The 15,480-nt window shown below is 46.5% G+C and overlaps 1 protein-coding gene across 1 annotated transcript in view; it reads left to right on the top strand.

The window, feature by feature from the left end:
• The window catches only part of RRH (retinal pigment epithelium-derived rhodopsin homolog), a 341,638-nt gene that overhangs the window by 113,357 nt on the left and 212,801 nt on the right, over positions 1-15,480 (top strand). The window lies entirely within an intron of this gene.

Genomic DNA, 15,480 nt, shown 5'->3' with positions numbered 1-15,480 from the left:
GTTCTTATGACACACTGCATTTGTTTATCATGCTACAATCCTATATAGTATTAGTCAGCAACAAATCTAAAAAAAACTTAATTCATTGTTCTTCTCTGTTTCATATGGTCTTTCACTTCTCCTTATATGGAACTATTAGTTGAGTCACCTAGATGGGCTTATCAGGTTCATCACCTAATCTTCCAATGTCTAATACAGTTACTTGTGACTTTGAATATCTGACAGTAGCTCTATTAGCCTAAAGGTCTGAATCAGTCAAAATGCTCCAAAGTTACTTGTCTTGATCTACCAATGCAGGACTTTTGCAAGGTCAGTCTAAGTACCCTTCTTTTTTGTTACTATTCACAACTGGACTTCATGTGGTTTATATTTGAAAATTTTCAGCATTTTCCTGAACAGTTTAACAGTAAAGTGGAAAATGTAGAGATCATATCAATGGGAAGATTTCTACTGTACTTTTATGACATGAGCATATATAGAGGTCCATATGTGAGGTATTCAGTAAGAGAAAGGCATACTTCAAGATTTGATTGATGCTGACACTGTGGCTGTCCCACGTATAAGAAGAGAAAGTAAGAGAAAATGCAGGCCTAAATTAGTTGGTAAGGAGAGTGAAGACATACATATGGATATTTGCCTCAAGATTGAATAAGTCTTTAGAGGAAATAATTGGTCAGACTCTGGCGGCTTTTGTTAAAGAAAGAACTTCAACATATCATTGAATATGCTGTAAAAATATACAAGGAAGAAAGTGAAATGTAGGCATTCTTGGGAAAGATGCAGTACTTTTTTATGATATTCAGAATGCTTTAGATACAGTGGAATGCAAGTGACCTGAATGCTCTAGAAGACTTAATTTTGATCCTAATCTCGTGGAATGGAATGTGGTATTGTGTGGCAAACCAAGAATGTGGCTGTTCTTAAAAGATGTCTGCATAAACAATGGGCAGGATTCACGAAGGCTTGCATGGAGTGTAAGAGACGTGTAACACTCCATGCAAGCCTCGCAATCCAGGAACAGCCCTAAACTCCATGTAAGAGACCAGCTAAAACGTCTCTTACACGGACTGGGCGTGGACATGCTAAATACCTCACTTGCAGCCGAAAGGTATGCAAATGAGGTATATTAGCGATCCACGAAGCAGAAACCAGTCCGTGTAAGAGACGTTTTCGCTGCAGAAATGTACTCAGTTGACAACTGAGTGCGTTTCTGCAAATTCCACAATGGAGCCATGTCAGCTCCAAATAAAGGGTGCATATATGTCAGACAGCATGCCAATGGCCAAATATGTGGCCATTGGCAAGGTAACCCGATGCAAAAATAATAAAAATATAATTTTATTTTTGGCGATTGCCGATGTTTAAACCCAGCGCAGCCCCGCACAAACGGGCTGCGCTGTATAAAAACATAAAAAAGAAGGTTATAAACCCACAAATGTGGGTTTCATGCAATACATGGAATGACAATGCAGGGACCAGCAGACCAAAAACAACATGGCCACCGTGTAGTGGTTGCTAAGGGGGGGAAGCTGAGTCTAAGACATGTAACTAAGCATTAGTAGGCAATCTCATGTAAATGAGGGTTAGGATACTGAATCTCACAGTCACATAGCAAATGAGCACAGTCTGAGTAGTGTAAGAGATACATAAGGGGAGGAATAGAGTAGGAGATAGGTGACATCACAGGGGGGAATGGTAGAAAGAAATGCAGTTCATTGGAGGTCAGTGTAACATGACAGATGACAGACACAGATCATGGAAAGAGGTGTGCCACTAGATAAGTCAGGGAAAGTCAAGAAATGGAAGGTGTACACTGTTACTTACACCAAAGTTTCTTGCTGGGCGTGCATGCGCACGTGTGCGCGCCATGAAGCGCGAGTAGGGCAGTGTGCACGCGTGTAAGGCAGACTGAGCATGTGGGAGCATGTTGGGAGATGTTTAACACTGTTTGCGCTGGTGTGTGCGTGTGTAGGGCAGGCTGAGCATGTTGGAGGCTGTTGGCAGACGTATAACAGTGTTTGCGCGGGTGTGCACGCGTTTTAACCTGAATAAGTAGATTCTGAACCGTGTAGGCACGTACGCACGTGTGTAAGCCACTGTGAGTGTGTTTCTGCTGGTATGCACGTTGCTCCCCCCTGAGGAAACAGAAAGGAAAAAGGAAGCAACAGAATTAATATGAAGCTAGCAGGGATAACTGCTGAAGCTAGCAGGTGAAAACAATTAGAAGCAGGCAATTACACAGGCAGAATAGTAGCCCAGCCCAGCACTTAAAACTCTGCAAACAGTAGTGCAGGATGTTTCTCTTAAGAGACACTACAAGACAGGAGTAAGCTAATAGAATTGAAAACTGAAAAAGCTTCACTCAGAGCAGAAATGTTAGGGGCTGCCATAGCTGTCATAATGAGACATAGGCGACTTGCTGAGGGTGGTGACAATGCAGATGGTGCCAAACAACCCACAGTGAGGAGACTGAGAAGAGTGTACAGGCCCAGGGTCACCTACCACGGGTTACATGAGCTGGAGATAGTAGAGCGCTATAGAGTGGACAGAGAGCTCCTGCAGAAAATTGTTGAGCTGTGCAGGCCACACCTCACACACAGAACCAACAGAGGGGAACCCATCCCAGTGGAAACCAAGGTATGTGTTGGCCTAAGAATACTAGCAACAGGTACCTTCCAGAGACCAACTGGCGATATGATGGGGATATCACAGGCATCAGCCTCCAGGGTACTGCACCAGTTCCTGGATGCCATGTCAGCACATGTCGGTGATCATGTATATTTCCCCAATGCCCGTGAGGTATTGGTCAGCAATATGCGTCTCTTCCAGCAAATAGCGGAATACACTGAGGTAGTGGGTGCAATAGACTGCACGCACATATGCATCAAAGCACCAGCCGGTGAGCGGGGTAGGGCCTACATTAACTGCAAGGGCTTCCCCTCCATCAACTGCCAGGTCGTGTGTGATGCCCAGGGCATAATAATGAATGTGTGTGCTGGCTACCCTGGGAGTTACCACGATTCCCACATCTGGCATTTGACGCAGCTGTACCAGACATTTGCCAATGGGGACATCCCACACGGACACCTAGTGGGGGATGCAGGTTATGTACTGGAGCCGTGGCTGATGACACCCATCAGAAACGCACACACACCTGAACAGGAACGCCATAATGAGGCACATGCACAAACACGTAATGTAATAGAGCATGTGTTTGGGCTGCTCAAGTCACGGTTCCAGTGTCTGGACACATCTGGTAGAGCCTTGCAGTACACACCAACTACATGTACCCAAATTTTCATGGTATGTGCTATGCTACATAATATGATCTTGCGAAAACAGTTGCAGCAGGACCAGCATAGGGCTGGGCCAAACAGCCCCCCACCATTGCCAAGGCCATCACAGGCAGAGTGTGACTCGGAGGAGGAACAACCTGAGCCTACCCCAGTAGGCAGAAGGAGGCGTGCCCAGTATGCCCTGGCCTTGGCAAAGAGGCAATGCATAGCACATACACTGGCTCAGTAGGAACCCTGGGAATGATACCCCCTCTGACTCACTCAAATAATAACATGGATGCCTAAAATGACATGACCTGCTCACAAACATGTACAGGGAAGTGTAATATGCGCATCCGACAGAGGCAGCCCTGCAGCACCACCTGAGGCATGAATGCCATGTGTTAAGTAATGTAACACCATGTACTATATGCACACCTGAGCACCCTGACTAACATCCACCCTCACTAAGCATGAAGCCACAAAATGACGATGGGATGATCAAGTGCAATAACTGGCTGAAGTAATGCAGTTAGTCAAAGGGGAGCCAATGTGTTTCAGGCTGGGAAGACATGCGGAGCATGACATGATGCACCACCTGCTAGGGGTGGTGTGCACCTATCATTCCATGCCCCATGGATACTGGCAAAGGCTGTCAGTACCCACAGCATGCCATGAATAGGCACGTCTCAAAACACAAACCCACCTTCATAGGTACCACAAGGGATAGGAACCTAGATGTAATGCTACCCAATGCCAGAAGTCTAAACAGCAAGATGTGTGCAGTGTAAATGCACACAGTATGGAGAATGTAGATACCAGTCCTGTAATAGAGAACTGGGTCAAGGCTCACATCAGCACCCTAACACTACCAGGTCACACCTCATACTGTGCTGTACAGCTGCAAAACATGGAACAAGCTACAAAAGGAGGGTGACTAGCAATAAATGTCAAGGATAACCACACCCCCATGTTGGTACACAACAAGAAGCAGCATGGATTAGCCATGGTCAAATACCAATGGCTAAAACCGCCTCCCGGTATATAGCCTGCTGCAGACTACTGTCCTAATACCAGGAACTGCACCTGGCCTATGTTGGAATACATGAATATATCAAGCCCCCCAAACCACATTATATTGCTTGACTGAAAATACCCAGACATACACTGGGAGCATTATACTAGCACCAACACAGTAGGAGAAAAGTTCCCAGAATCCATAAACCAAAATGCCCAGGAAAAACGTACCACTCCCACAAGAGGGGTAAGCATACTGGATGTGATAATGAGCATCATGTGTACTGGATGGCAAGATGAGAAGTGTATCCCTCACTGGTAAGACCAGACCATAGAGTAATCACACTGGATATACACATCCCGACCCCAGTCCCTGGCCAGAATACCACAGTGAAAAACATGTGTAAAGCATAGGTTGCAGCCCTCCAAACTGATGTTGAATCCACGAAAGGCCCTGTGCAAGTGCAGAATATGGGACACACTGCAGAACATGTTATACAGGCATTCCATGAACACAGCCAGGAATGCTTGGAGTATGCAATCACAAATAACAACACACAATGCCATACACGCAGGCATCTGGCATGCTGGACTCCAGCCATTACCAAACCATGCAAGAGAATAAGGAAGCTACCACATGATAGAGCAAACATAAAAAGGGAAGTAATCACTGACCAGTAGTATGGCAATAACATATGTCCACACATACAATCCACTAAGTCCAGCCACAACAAGTAGAATCTGTGAATCCAGAGGCAATGTGACACCTGTCCCAAGTACACAGACAACCACAACACCCCCCAATAAATACAAATATATGTGATAGATGCAACCATGTATCCAAACCAGAGGTTGAGCTCCACCAACTCAGTACTGTCAAAACTAGTCAGGAGGAGAAGGTAACCACATACACCACAAACCCAGTCCCACATAGACCTACCACAACTGTAAACCAAACACATAAACACAGAAAAATATTCCCGGAGGCCCTAATTACAAACACACCACACCAACAGAAGCCTCCAAAGCAGATCACAAGCAACCACAACCTCCAAACATAGCACATGCAACGAATAGTACACAAAGCTGGTGTGCCAAACAGTCACAGGCCAGAAGGAGAAACAACATGCCGATACAGTTGTAATAGGTGTCTGTATAGGCAGACACACTGCTGTCCCACTCACCAGACTGAACAAGGGAAAGGGTAGAGTAAGCTGCCTGTAGGCTGCCACAAAATGCCACATAACACAAGTACGCAGGTCACCCCAAAGCAAGCAGAAATATGATGCACTCAATGTCCATGCTGGTGTGAATGACCTGAGATGTACCTCTCTGGTCTACATGAAAAGAGACATGGATAATCCCTCTGAGTATGTACCCCAGGCCGGTATGACACTGGCTGTGTGCAGCATCCAACCCTCACCAAGAATGATGCCACAGTACAAACACAGAATGATCATGTTTAACAGCTGGCACCGTTACAGCTGTCAGTCCAAGAGGGTCTAATGTCTGTCTGCTTGAGATGTCAAGCATGACAAGCCATGCTGCTGTTCCAGGGATGGCTTGCACCTGTTACCCCTGTGCATCTGGATACTGGATAAGGCCTTTGCCACCTCCATAGAGCCGTATGTAGGCAAGGCCAAAAAGACTACCCACCACCCTAGAAAACATAAGTGGTAGGAAACATAAGGGTAATGCTGACCAATGCCAGATGTGTAAACTGCAATATGCATGCCCCTGAGGCACTTCCCATTATGGAGAACATTGATGTCTGTGCAGTGACAGAAGCCTGCTGCAAGCCTAGTGATAGCACACCAGCACTACTAGGTTATACCACATATCATGTGTTATGGCCCCAACACCTGGACCAAAACATCAAAGGAGGGGGAGTATCCATATGCAGCACAGACACCCATATGGCTAGGTAACTGACAATACACAAAGCAGTGGAGACCACCCATGTGCTCCTAAGTGTAGTCCAAACTGCTGTACAGTCTGTAGCATGCGACAGACCACATTCTCACACACAAGAACTCCACCCAGACATCCTGAAGACACTGGACAGTATGAATGTCCCACCAAATACCAGACAAGGTACACACAAATTACCACATAGGTGGCAAACCATTATGTATGCAAGGAGTAATCAGGGACCTAGGGACACAAGTCGACAGTAATCTGTCATGTGACACTCACAATGCCAATGTGGCTAGGAAGATTGTCGATATTGGACACCGTATCATGAAAGGATTCACATCTACATCAACAGAGGTCACTGTGCTGCTGTACTGTTCCCTTATCAGACCCATAATCTAGTACAATGACTCATATGGGATGTACTGTACGTGAAACCTACAGCGGTTCGGAAGACCTCATAGTTACCCCACCAAGAGGATAAAGGGTGTGAAATATATGTCATATGCTGCCTGGCTGTAGACACCCCAGCTGAATGCAGTCACAGACTGACTACACAGAGGCATTGTATGTCTGTTGTACAAGGCCATGTCCAACACAGGAGTAATGGACATGCTCCACCACAGGAAATCAAAGCCATTGGAGCTGTGAGAGTGACAGATGTCAGCCTCAACACATAATGAAATAAGATGTGCTGGAGGGACAGATACATAACCCAGAGGCTCCCCACACCCAGAAACAGGATCCCAATCCATGTTAGGCAGAGCCCCTCACTGACACCTCTCAACAGGAATATTGCCAAGTGGATTGATGATCGTACATGTATACTGGCGGTCTTCACTGTGTCACGACCAGACAGAGGCACAGTAAAGAAATTCATAAATGGCTATAATAGAAACATAGCAAGGGGTGGCAAAAGACACACACACTCTGGCTAGGCTTACTAATGCCCTAGGGTGGATAGCCTAGTATGAACCCATGAACCTATGAAGATACAAAATGTACAGGACACTAAGGATAATCACAAGGCTTACCTAACTGATGGTAGGAACCATGTTGGGCATCCACAGATATGCTCCAAATCACACAGATATTACAAACAACATACCAAACACACACACATATTGCTAACATACAACCTGACAGGTGCAGTGCAAACACCCCCAGAGTGCAAAATATCTATCCCAGCAGACTGCTGGTCCCCTGACATTGCAGATGCTGAGGTAACAGCCATCATCTGCAAAGCAAAACACACAGCTGCAAAGGTATGTGATTGGGTCCTGGGCTGAGGCCAACATGGACTCCAAGAATAATGGAATGCCAAATCACACTACTGCCCAATGTCAGCCTTACCAAAGGATATGTACCCAAAGAGCAGTGTACAACAACAGTGGTCCTTCACAACAAAGGTGTTGCCTGAATGGATACTGCAAACTACCACCCTAGGATCCTGACAAGCTTGGTCTGCACAGCTATGGAAAGGATCAGTATGTACCGCAGACAGAAGGCTAATGTGGACCTACTGATACTGGACCCTACACACTGTGGCTGTTGTAACTGCAGAACCGGCCCCTAAACATGTCTGACCCATTTGAAGCAGTCATTAAGGTCATTGATGAGGGCTATGTGGTCCACACAGCGTAGCTGGACCATGCACATGCTTCTAGACAATACCGTACGAGTTCAGTATGGATATGTTCACCAGCTTAAATATATACCCCTATGTCAGTAGAGGGGTTGCAAACCAGACCAAGGACAGAACTGACATGGTCAGACATGCCGCATCCATGTCAGACTACAAAGCAGATATGAGTGGCATCCCACAAGGCCTGGTCCTGGCCCCCCCCCATTCTGTATATATGTCCCATAGGTATAGGCCAACATGGAAGGACTGTGACTGAACATGTATGCAGAGGAGTACAAACAGCCCACCATATCTGACCCCCAGCTGACACAAGCAACCCACAAAAGGGCCACCTACAAACAGACAACTGGAGCCATAGCCATGTCAGCAAGCTAATTGCAGAACTGTGTATAGACAACCACCGTGGATATACAGTAAGTGCCCACAAATTACCACACAGGTGTTAACCCATGACGTACCTAACATGTAATGTGAGACCTGGGTACAAAAGGTGATAGATATCCTGCACTGGACAAACATGTGGCTGTAGTGTTCACAGAAACATATACTATATACCCACCCAAACATGAAGGCTGGCAGATGTAGATAAGGGGATGTCACTGTGGCTCTGCAGTCATCCTCCATCAGCATCACAATTGACTACAATAGCCCCTGTGGGATATACCTCAGCAGACACCTCTATCAACTGTAAAGTCCACAACAGTACCCCACCAGGAGTAGCAAAGAGCATGAACAGATGCCATGTGTTGCCTGAGTAAACAAACTGCAGCCCCACACACTGCCATACTGCCCAGCTACAGGCAAGCTGTGCCTGATGTATGAAGCCATGTAAAACCTGGAATCAATGAACATGCTGCACCTTGTACAATCTGAATGGCAGTGAGCTATGCACATGAGAGACCTGAACCCCAGCACTGACATACATAGGACAAGCTGTACAGAATGATCCATAACACAGAAGGCACCCCCACTCTTCAGTAAACTCCTGGTACAGGTCAGCCAGAGAGTCACTTATCGACACCCCTCAAGAGGAATCCTGATGAGTGGATGGGAGATGGTAGGCTAACCCTGGGTATCACTGTTATGTCAGAGGTAGACGGAGGCACAGTATACTAACCATGACATATGTCATGGCAAACTCCAGTTACAATGTGTGTCGAAGGACAAACACACCCTGTGATTAGCATCAGAAATGGCCTAGGGAACATCGCTAGTGTTTGCCAATGTCCACCCATGTTGTGGAATACACTACCAATGTTGGACGAGCCTGGTGTAGGTAGTCCATATCTGAACATAATGCAACATGGTCATATGTGCACAACTGGCCCCTACACAGTCTGTTGTGCTCACTATGAAGATGTCAAGCAGTCATAGGACTAAAGCCCAGGATACTGTCCACCACAGTGAAAGTACTGAACCAGTACACTATACGGTACTACAGTGTTAGGTCATTATGAAAGTATGTTGAGAACTGTCTGCAAAGTATCCCATGCAATCCCTGCAGGCACAGTATAATCCCTGTTGTGGCAGACACGAAGCAGTTAGCCAGTTAGTACACAACATGACACCCAACACACAACCATAAACGTGAGATATTGTTGAAGTTCACACACACCCAAATATGTGGTGGACTTCAGAGTGCAACATATGGAAAGCTCACACTGGGCATGCTCGCACACTTTGATAAATGAGGCATATGTCAGACAACATGCCATGGAAAGGCTGAACTGGGCATGCTCACACACTTAGGCCACATCTCCGTTTAGCAGTTGGCCACACATATCTGGTATTTGTACGTGTCAGTCCAGGAACCAACCACAACACAGCAATCTGCCCAGTGCACACAGTAAATGACTACAGAGACATAAGTGATATAGTGGATCGCCATCATATGCAAACATCTTCCACAGATACACAAGTTGGTCATAGGAACAGGGAATGATATGGCAATAAAGACCTGCAAACAGTAGAACAGCACAACAAATATTGTGCATCTGACAATTGAACATATGGGTGTAGAGGTCAATACTAGCCTTGTTGCCCTAGGGAATGACAGCTCAGCCAGAGTGTTCTTGGCATCTGCATCCCCAGTACAGTAGGCTACTGTGCCACTGTAAAGTAGGTCACATAAGGCAACATGTGAGGCTAGTGAGCTGTGCCTCTGTCAAGCAGGGGCACCGTGGAGGTCTCAGAGATTGAATGTGCTAAGCCACAGCCATGTTGTCGGTGTGTGCTGGAAGAGGGTTGCTGAGGATCTCTAACAGTAAGTGTCTGTCAATAGCAGACTGAGGGGAGCCCTATCTGCATTCTCTGGACAATTCCACTGTCAACACTGTGTTGTAATGATTATGTGTGAATGAAGTGCCATGCCGGAACTGTTCACAGATGTCCTCCCTCTGTGGGCTACAGCTCTGCAATGTATTAGCTCACTCTGTCTGTTGTACGGCTCATATATGGCTGGTGTACACCTGACAGGTGTCTTGTTGTGGAGCAGTCATGGGTATATGTGGGATAGCATGATCAATGCAAACCGTACACATGCTCATAGAATGCAATTGTCAAGGATTATGCTGAGTGGCCAGTATAGTGCCCCAGCATGGGTCCTCTGAAGTCGTCCACCCCAGTCTTCACAAGTGTAGAGTGTGCTTGTGCTAAATACAGTTTGTGTGCAGTGACAACCTTGCCTGGGGGTGGAGATGGGATATGGATGTCCAGGGAAGGTGGGTATGGTCAGATATCAACAATGGTGGTCTACCTCTGGTGTGGAACAGTGAGTACCCACGTTGCAGATGGACAGGTGCAATAAGTATTCCCCCATGTGGCTGTGGTGTGTGGTTCTGCCATAGCACATGGACCCACAAATTGTAGTGGCTGTAGGGTAAAGTGGCAGAGGCCTGAGTAGTTCTCACACACAATATGCCTGTACCTGATGTTAACAACTGGAATGGTGTATGTGAACACCTGCATATCCCGGCACTGTTCCCAGGGAAGCTAAGTGTGTGTCCTGGATGTGGGTGTGGTGTTCTGGACTGGTTGCGTTGTGTGTTACAGGTCCTCACAAAGCATGGTATAGAACATAACCTGCCAGTGCGATGTACATATCCGACCCTGACGTAGGTGGCTGCAAATGCATATATATGCTATCCCCCACCTGACAGGTAGTACTATATGTACATACCTCTGTAGAAATAAAGATGTCAGCACCCTATAAATACTGCAGGTGCAGAACCGATGCCCAGTAATTCGGATAGTGCGCTCTGCTACTGCGTCTCCCTCAAGTGTCATGATGTAGTTAGGTAGGGGTTTGAATCCTGCAAATGTTCAGTGTGTGTGTGTGTGGGTGGGTGAGTGGGGTTTGTGTGTGTGAAAGGCTGTGAGAGGGAAATGTCGCTTTTGGCAAATGGGAAAACACACTACAGGATGCACATTCCCCTTTCTAAACACTGATGATGTCAGCACCCTATAAGTACAGCAGGAGAAGGTAAACCTCCCAGTAATGCGAATAGCGCACTCTGCTAATGCGTCCGTCTTGAGTGTCATAACATAGTTAGGTAGGAGTTTGAATCCTGCAAATGCTCAGTGTGTGTGTGTAGGGGGTTAGTGTGTGTGCAAGTCTGTATGAAGGAAATATCCCTTTTGGCAAATAGGAGAACACACAACAGGATGCACATTCCCCTTTCTAAACACTGGTGATGTCAGCACCCTATAAGTACAGCAGGAGAAGGAAAACCTTCCAGTAATGCAAATAGCGCACTCTGCTAATGCGTCTGTCTCGAGTGTCATAACATAGTTAGAAAGGGGTTTGAATCCTGCAAATGCTCAGTATGTGTGGAGGGGGTTAGTGTGTGTGCAAGTCTGTATGAAGGAAATATCCCTTTTGGCAACTAGGAGAACACACGACAGGATGCACATTCCCCTTTCTAAACACTGGTGATGTCAGCACCCTATAAGTACAGCAGGAGAAGGAAAACCTCCCAGTAATGCGAATAGCTCGCTCTGCTAATGTGTCCGTCTCGAGTGTCATAACATAGGTAGGGGTTTGAATCCTACAAATACTCAGTGTGTGTGGAGGAGGTTAGTGTGTGTGCAAGTCTGTATGAAGAAAATATCCCTTTTGGCAACTAGGAGAACACACGACAGGATGCACATTCCCCTTTCTAAACACTGGTGATGTCAGCACCCTATAAGTACAGCAGGAGAAGGGAAAGCTCCCAGTAATGCGAATAGCGCGCTCTGTTAATGCGTCCGTCTCAAGTGTCATAACATAGTTAGGTAGGGGTTTGAATCCTGTAAATACTCAGTATGTGTGGAGGAGTTAGTGTGTGTTCAAGACTGTATGAAAGAAATATCCCTTTTGGCAACTAGGAGAACACACTACAGGATGCACATTCCCCTTTCTAAACACTGATGATGTCAGCACCCTTTAAGTACAGCAGGAGAAAAGAAACCTCCCAATAATGCAAATAACATGCTCTGCTAATGCATCTGTCTCGGGTGTCATAACATAGTTAGGTAGGGATTTGAATCCTGCAAATGCTCAGTGTGTGTGGAGGGGGTTAGTGTGTATGCAAGTCTGTGTGAGGGAGATGTCCCTTTTGGCATCTGTGAAAGCACTCTACAGAATGCACATTCCCCTATCTCAGCACGGATTATGTCAGCACCTTATAAGTACAGCAGGAGAAGGGAAACCTCCCAGTAATTTGAATAGTGCACTCTGTTAATGCATCTCTCCTGAGTGTCATAATATAGTTAGGTAGGAGTTTGAAACCTGTAAATGGCATGTGTGTGTGTTTGGATGTGGGGACTCTGTGTGTGTGCAATTCTGTATGAAAAACATGTGCTTTTTTGAAATCAGGAGATCACACTACATGATGCACATTACCCTTTCCAAACAGTGATGATGACAGCACCCTATACATACAGCTGGAGAAGAGACATCTGCCAGTAATCAGAATAGTGCAACCTTCTACAGCGTCACTCTCAAGTATCATAACATATTTAGGTAGGGATTTGAAACCTGCAAGTGTGGGTGTGTTTGGATGTGGGGAGTTTGTGTGTGTGCATTTCTGTATGAAAAACATGTTAGTTTTGGCAATCAGGAGATCACACTACCTGTTGCACATTACCCTTTCAAAACACTGATGATGTCAGCACCCTATAAGTACAGCCAGAGAAGAGAAACCATCCAGTAATCCGAATAGTGCACTTCTCTAATGCGGCTCTCTCACGTGTCGTGACCTAGTTAGGTAGGGGTATGAATCCTGCAAATGGCAAGTGTGAGGGTAGTAAGGTGTGTGTAAATGCAAGTGTGAGAGAACAGATCCTTTTGGCAGATACTACAATACACCAGATGCTGCATATTCACCCAGTAAACACAGGGGATGTCACCACACTATCAGCACAGCCAAACAGGGCTAGTTGGCCAGTAATGCCAATAGTGCGCTCTGCTACTGGGTCTATTACCATTGTCAGAGTACAGATAGGTATGTTTTGGTAACCCACAACTGCCACATGTGGTTGTGTCACACATTATGACCTTGTGTGGGTCTTTGTGCATAACAATACATGCCATTGCCTAAACCAGCAATGGCATTGCACACATGATGTATGTGTGTGACACATACACATAAATACCTGTGACCTGCAGTAGTTACCATGTCTGACACATGCCTCGAGTGGATAAATGGCATTTGCAATGTATACCAATATGACTGTGTCTTACTGTGCAGGGGCCGCACTCGGTATTTGTCTATACAGTGTGGGTGTATATGGTAAAATACCTACAGCAGGGGATACACATCTGGTCTGGCCCCTATAGTCTACATGTAGTCGATGTACAGGTGCTGCATGTTCCCACCTGTTGTGGGAGTGGTAGCATGTCATTCCACTGCAATTCAGTGACCACATGCTGTGAACCCTTCAACTAGTGTGTTGTAGCTACAGTAATGCTCACGCACAATGTTTGGCTGGATGCAGTCCAGCCATATAAAGACAGTTCTTGAGACTGTCATATTGCCAGTGTTGTTATGGAGGATAGGTGGTTTTCCTGTGTATGGGAGGGTTGTGTGTGCCAGGCTATGAACCAGATGGCAGTCCGACACACTGTTAGCTGCACATGATTAGGCCCTGATGCTTTGTGCTGTGCCAACAACCTGGAGGTGTGTGTATCTGTGGTGCCTTGGGATACCACCCCCCTGTCCATGTGTGTTATATGTGTAGGGGACGACAGGCATGGTATGAGGCATAACCTGTCAGTGATGGGTTACACCTGTGAGCCATGAATCAGGACTCTGGTACTGCACAGACATTGCAGTTCACCATGCTGAGGACAGTGTCCAGTGCATGCATCTTGCGGTGTACACTGCTGGTGTTGTTGGAGGTGGCTATGTAATCTGTGTCCTGCAGCATAAGGCAGTATGTGTGAATCAAGGAGCTTCGCCAATATACATCGGGCCATGGGTGTCACGTGCAAGCTGACCCTTGCACATCATTGTGGCTTTCCTAGCATGTTAGCACATGTTGACAGCCAGCGGATACCCTATGAATGACATTGGAGGCTGAGCAGAATGTAGACATACAACACCCTTCCTACATATAGTGGTAGCATACCTGGTGAGGGTATGTTGGCAACCAAGATCAGGCTCATACTGGCCCGTGCCATATGCTGAGAGATCCATTCTATGTTCCCTATCATGTAGTCCAGGGAGGAATGTCTCAGGTCATCCATAGTGGCATGGTCAATGAGTGAGTCATATGTGTCCATGCCTCTGACTGACCTGTATGCATGTGTTCTGTGGTGGACCATAGTGCCCCTGAGGCATATCACTGTGACCTTCACCAGATACAGCCTGTTGAGTGGGACCCCAGTGCAGCATCCAAGACAGGTACCTGACACATCTGTAGCAGGTGTGTTGTGTAGCCCTACAGGCTGTGAGTGCGTGACACACGGGATGTGTGTGCCATGTGTGGCATGTGCTCTGTTCCGACGGAACATATGCCTGTGTGCCAGCTGCGGAGGTGTGTGATGCTCAGGCAGGATGCTATTCTGAGTCCCCACATATGCCCCAGTGTGTTCAGCATGCTGTCAGTGCGTTTCTATGTCTGACTTGTATTGTAGTCACTGTAATATGACATGCCACCTGACAGGGTATGGCATTACTGGGTTCAGAGAGCTCAGTCCCCAGATTGGTTATGCGGTGGCATCCCACACATGTGTTGTACGTTCCTGGCCAAGGGTGATGGCTGACTGCATACATGTGGCAGCTGTGACATTGCCACATGACTCACATTAACCACAACTGGACCATAGAGGTGATTCACAGGTTACCTTTGCACATGCTACCCTAGTAGTGTGATTGCCATGGTGAGTACCAACACATAGGGCCAATGGGGAACAACATACTGAAGGTGTGTATGTGTGGGTGTACTGCTACTGTTTCATAGCACTGGCATATATGACTGCACATGTCGATAAATGCCAGGTAAGACATGTGCAATGTGTTACAGGTAATGTACATGCGAACAGGACGGACAGTGACGTTCTGCCATGTGTAAACCTGACATACGTATCGTACGCTATGCAGATGTCACTAGGAGTCCACAGAAGCACTGTAACTCTGCATTGCAGGT

The sequence above is a fragment of the Protopterus annectens genome, chromosome 2.part1, assembly GCF_019279795.1.
Source record: "Protopterus annectens isolate FY-2018-M chromosome 2.part1, PAN1.0, whole genome shotgun sequence".
Classification (NCBI taxonomy): domain Eukaryota; kingdom Metazoa; phylum Chordata; order Ceratodontiformes; family Protopteridae; genus Protopterus; species Protopterus annectens.
This window is presented reverse-complemented; position numbering and strand designations above follow the sequence as displayed.